We start from the raw sequence: 6,243 nt of genomic DNA on the forward strand, positions 1-6,243 counted from the left end.
AATTTATGGAAATGGTTGCAATATTGTACGTATTTGGTAGATATGTGCTTTAGTGATTTTTTGTTTTTAAGTTTTAGACGGACAACAATACAAATAGAATCTTCTAAAAATATCCCATACTAAGGTAAATAAGGCATTTACAATCAATTTTCATCATGATAAGAGCAAATCCTGGCATAAAAATAGATAAGAATGATATATAAATAAATATATTTATGAAGAGTTATTTCCGGTCATCATTAACAAACCCAAAGCAAGACCAAGTCCTTGCATAAAAAAATAGATATAAATAAGATATAAATAAATATATTTAGAAAAAGTTATTTCCCACCATTATCAACACACCCAAAGTAGAAAATTTTGATATCCTCAGAATCCTAACCAGCATTGGCATCCGAGAGTTGTGTTTCCATTGACACTGGTAATGATACGACTAGTAAATGCTTCTATCTGATCTGATGAGAGTTTCAAGAAGTCAAAAGCAGAGATAGCATAAAATGGAAGCATGATTGGTCTAACAGATAAATAAGAAGGGTGCCAAAGATCCCATGAAAGATTCACATATACTTTGGAAGCATCTACACTAGCTAGAGATACAAAGACCCCTTTACCCATCTCATCAGCGAAATCTACAGGACGTTGAGCTCTTCTTTGAAGACTATCGTAAGGATGCATTTCTGCAATTTCCCACTGTTGCAAGCTTGTGCATTCAACAACTTTTGAAGAGTCAGATTCATTGCCATCACTATCTTGTAAGAGGTTGGGTGACACCATATTGGTATGATTTTCTTCTTGCTCATGTCTATCTAGCAATATATTAACTGAGTGGGCTCATATTGGTGTTTTACCTTCATAAATAGGGGTCACAAAACTAAGTTTTTAGACACATCACTCTCTTCACGTGCATCAGTTTCAGTATTTTCAGCAAAATCTAATTCCAATTCATTATCCTCTATTTTGACATTAGTATCATTTCACAGTCTCTTGTTAAAGGCTTCATGTAATTTTCACCTTCATTCTCCTTCTGCAGGTTAGTTTTAACCATCTTTAATAGCCTAAGCAAATGTATTCCTGCATTTATTTTGGCAGAAGAATCTTTCAGCGATGGTCCTTTAGTGACCCCAGTTGAGCCTTTTATGTGGCAATTTTGATTATTTTCCACATTTGGTGTGCCTTTAGTAGGAGTTGAGAATCCTTTTTCCTGGCACGATTCATTTTCATTTTTCTTTTGAGCTCCATGTAAATCATGCTCGGTGTCACCTTGATCTCTATCAGAGAGTGTTTTCTGCATTTATTTGACAACTTTAGGGTTTGAATACAACTGGATCACTTTGACTGCTGATTTCCAGAAAGCATGTTCTCATAGCTTAGGCCATTGTATTCTCTCAGTTGGATCCTTCACCAGTGAACGATCCACCAAGTCAAGAAAATTTTTGCTTACATTACTTCGTAGTGGTGGTGTTGAATCGAATATTATAGATTTCACAAGATGAGTCAACTCATTAGCAACAAATGGTGGTCTTCCAACATAGCATTCATAAAAGACACAACAAGTGTCCAAAGGTTTGAGGAAAAAGAATGTACACCTCCTTCTTGAAATAGTTTGGGTGCCATATAACAAGGTGTACCTCGTTTTCCTTGAGGCACTTGACAAACATAACATTTTGAAATGTCACTAAGTCTTCTTTCCAATCCAATATCACAAAGCTTAGGTTGTCCATTTTCACCAAGTAAAATATTGGAGGGCTTCAAATCACAGTATATCACCCTTTGAATGCAAAAACTACAAAGCATGTACAAGATCACATGCAAAATAACAAAGAATGAAGAAAAATGTGGATCACAAATTTCTCTTCTCAATATTCAAAATAGTTAAATAGAATACATAGAGAACATCAACAATAAATGACTGGAGTGGAACTCGACTAAACTGAAGTAACACTAAACGTGTTGCGACACTTAGCAGAAAATGGAATCAGATGTGATGACACCTAGTAGACAATGAGATTAATATTTCATCATCCCCTCCTAATCTTAGTTGTTACAAGTAGAGGCGCTTATAATGCCTAATTGGTCTCTTTGAAATTCAAATGCATTTTTTTGCAATGGCTTTGTGAAAATATCTACAAGTTGATCTTTGGAACCACAACAAGTAAGTATTATGTCCCCGTCATTGACAAACTCATAGATGAAATCAAAATGTGTGTCAATGTGCTTGCCTTTTTTGTGGAAGACATGATTTTTTGATAAAGAAATTGCATAATTATTATCACAGTAAATAGGAGTTAGCTCCTTCTGAACATTTGAAATATCTTTCAATAATATTCTCTTCCACACTGCTTGACAAGCTGTTGAATTTTTTGCTACATATTCTGTCTCTGCAGAAGATATTAAAACGATTGACTTTTCTTGGATGCCCATGAAATCGGATTGGTTACAACATGGAAAACATACCTTCAGGTGCTTTTTCTATCATCTAAACTACTTGCATAATTGTTGTATGTATAACATGAGAGTGAACAATTTTCAGAATGTGTACAAAACAAACCATAGTCTATAATCCCTGCAATATACCTTAAGATCATTTTTGCAACCTTCCAATGAAAAATATAGCTGACTGCATAAACCTAGAGACAAAACTAGCAACAAACATGATATCAGGTTTAGTTGCAGTGAGATACAACAAACTACCAACTAGGCTTTTATACAATGTTGGATCTGTTAGTGTCAGTTAGTTCAGCCTGTCATCAGTGATCAAATATGCTCTTACAAGGTGTTGTTATGGTGTCAAGTCAAATTTGTGTCATTTCAGTGAGTCTTCAAATAAAAATTTGGTCACTAGATGTTGTTTCTAGGTCACTACTGCTCCCTTCACTTACTCATGGTCTTCATCACTCATCATGGTCATTGTCTTCTTGGAGGTATCATATTTTCATTTAAATGTCTTAGGTCATGAAATGGTTAAATTCCTCATTTAGGTCACGGTCTAAGGTTTCACTCCATGTGTCATCATGATACCATATGTCAAAACAAAAACATGTACATCATATGATTCACTGGGTAAAGGGAGTTAGCATCTTAGGGAAATCAAAATAAAGGTAAAGGTAATGTTTTATTTCAAAGAAGACACTGCTGCAGTACACTACCTCGCCTCATCATTTATCATAGGGATATGTTTTCTTGAAAATATGTTTCTGACCAAATGGAGAATATTTGTTTTGTCGATTATAGTCTAAGGAACAAAAACCTCCTTCATTTTATGCACATGTATTAGGATTTGAGAGAAATTCCCAAACTACACTTGCAACGGGAGAGTTGTTACACTTCTGGATAGCTTGACTTCAAGGCAGTTTTTCAGGGATTTTGAGCAGGTTTTGGTAGTGCTTAAGGACTCTATTGTGTAGCAAACATCCTAATATTTCCAATGGTACCTTCAGATCATGATTTGGATTAGTGGAAGGCATCCAAAAGTTCTCTGGAAGTTGGCGTTGCGCCTTTCTCTGAGACACCCTGGGTTTTCGGAGTGACCTTGGGAAAAACAATTTTTCTCCCTGCTAGAGTGTCCAAATTACATGCTTTAAGTGTCCATCTTGTAGCAGACTTCAAGAGATATCCAACGAGCTATCAAGTTCGAAATTTGGAGCAATTTAAGGCCTCCAAAAGTGGTTGGAAGATGGAAATGTGATTCCATGAACTGCACTACGCTTGTGCCAAAGTAGCCCGAAACTCATCTAAACTCACTCAAATTTCGATTTTGAGCTTGCATTCCTACTTCTTGCTATTCTAATTTGTTCTATAAGTAAGTATCATCATCTAACTCACTTTTGTCTTTTGGCAAAGCAAGTGCAAGCGTGAGTTTTCTTCATCTAGGGTTTATGTGAAATTTCATGATGCAAAGCTAGTGCAAATGATGGGTTTTTTTAGTTATAACATTGCAAACTTTAAAATTTGTCATCTCATACCTTTTTATATATATAAATCACCCTATCATTCACTAATCAACTCATTTACCTTCAGTTTACCTTGTTATAGCCTAAATCTACCTCAGGCTGAGAAAGGCAGGTCTAGGGTAACATCAAACCATGCTTAACCTGGTAGCTAGCCCTACCAAGTCGAGAGAGGGCTCTCTCCTTGTCAATCTCAAAGAAAATATGGCAAGTAATGCTTGAGATGACTGATATGAATACTAATTTTATGCTAGGTATATGTTCAAAGGATTTTGATTGATTTTAATGGTTGTTTGTTGGATCAGATGAGGAAGGTAGCTTTGGGTCTAGGAAATCAACTCAGATTTGCAAAGGTTTCTGTGGGGCGAGGTAGGCAAGTGTTTTAGCACTTTGAAATGAATGTGATGGTGAGTCTAAAGACTGGTTAGGAGTTGGAGAGGGCATGCAAGTTTCATGAATCCTCTTCAAACAACAGAAAAATTTAAAACGAAATAAACCCCAAGGCAGAGCACTGAAACACCAATGGATTCCACCCTTTAATCTTGATTCATTTAGTTATGCAAAAAAAGATAGATGATGGCACATATACACATAAGATAAACTAAATAACAGAGGAGAAAACAATGCTAATTCACATTACCACAAGAATCCCACAAAATGCTGCAAAACCTTGGTTCACTTCCTTGCCAAACTGTAGAAGTGATGTACAAAGTAGCTCAATGCATCCACAAGAATCCAACCTTGACAAATGACTAAGAAAGTACAAGATATAGGCATCAAAACACCTATGCTAGCCATCAAGGGTCGAATCCATGAGTTAAGGAGCTGTTTCAACAACATCTAAACTAGGAACTACAAAATATGCAGTGGAACAGCTTGCCTCTAAAATTATGGAAACGGATTCATTAATCCTCCAACCAATTCTAACTGATGCATCTACCCCCTTAAGTCATTTTTCATCATATTTACATCATAGTACATCATATCACATCATATTACATCATTAATTTACCAAAGAGAAAAGAAAAAGTCAACTGACAGCTAAACTGGGTGAAATTCTAAAAAAACAAGCAAAACTGGCAAAACTTCTCCTATGCGCAATGCCACTGATCCTATGCATAGTGCTTTTTCCAGGCAACTTTTGGAAGGCTTCCTGATGTCCAAACTAGGCGTATGATAGCTCGTTGGAAATCTTGGTGAAACTACTTTCTGAGACAACTTGAATTTTTATATTTGGAGTTTATTTACCTCTCCAAAAATGGAATCTCCCAAGACTAATTCCTGTGTGGAAAAAAAGTGGCAGAGAGGGCACTTTTTGAGTGTTTTTTGCCCTTTTGGAGACCCAGAACTTGTCCAAAAATCTCATCCATTCCTAAGCATGCATATTTTTTCATGCTGATTCCAAAAATGCAAACCTTTTGCAAATGTATGCCCCCAACAAAAGTGTAGCGCCGGTGGCGCTACGCACCTGCTGAAAAAACCTGTTTTTTGCATTAAAAATTTCAAAAATGACAAAAATTGCTCCAAATTTCTTGAAATTTGGCATGAGTGATCCTTGTTAGGTGATTTGATGAGCCAATGATGCTTCAGTGAATATTTTTGAGTTTATCATGCTCTTTTTGCTTTCTTAAGGCCCTTTTCAACTTAACCTTAAGCCTCTTCATTATACTGTCAACATATTGTCCTTTGTTCCACTGTTCACCAACATTTGTAATGCATGTTGCTTTTGAGATAGTGGTAGGTGACAAGGTGAAGGAAACACCAGCAAGGTTCACTTGGCCATTATGTATATGGGTGACAAACAACTGGGCAAGCTCATAGCAAGAATGATGTCTAAAACAAGACATAGCAAGAGGACAAGCAAACAACTCTGTGAGACTGATAGGTTCCTCCCGGATGATCTTCCCCCTTTGTTTGGCTTTCTTGGCACATGTGCTTCTCTGGAAGTGTCACTGAAAGTTTCCTCCTCCCTCTCATAGTCTATGTCTCTCCCCATGGCTTTTGATAATATGATGGGTGATGAAATTTGTAGTGAAAACAAATGAGTATGAAGAGATTTTGAAATAGAAAGTAAGTGAAATGTAAGGTGAGGGTGAATGTTTGAAGGGGTTAGGGTAAAGGATTCATGAAGGAATGAGGGAAATGAGGGAGGGAGTAGGGTTTTCAACTGTGAGATTAGGGTTTGTTAATGAAGTAGGTGTAGTCAATATGTAGGATTTGGGAGTTAGGGTTTGGGAATACAGAATTAGGGCTAGGGTTTTATGTAGAAATTAGGGTTTAATGGAATGAAGTTTGA

The 6,243-nt window shown here is 36.4% G+C and overlaps 1 pseudogene; it reads right to left on the reverse strand.

Moving 5' to 3' along the window:
* Positions 1-369: 369 nt before the first annotated feature.
* On the reverse strand, positions 370-1,807 carry LOC149191392 (serine/threonine-protein kinase RUNKEL-like; annotated as a pseudogene).
* Between the last annotated feature and the right edge of the window lie 4,436 nt (positions 1,808-6,243).

The sequence above is a fragment of the Pinus tabuliformis genome, chromosome 2_2 (assembly GCF_031772625.1).
Source record: "Pinus tabuliformis cultivar Carrire ecotype Pingquan chromosome 2_2, CPIR1, whole genome shotgun sequence".
NCBI lineage: Eukaryota > Viridiplantae > Streptophyta > Pinopsida > Pinales > Pinaceae > Pinus > Pinus tabuliformis.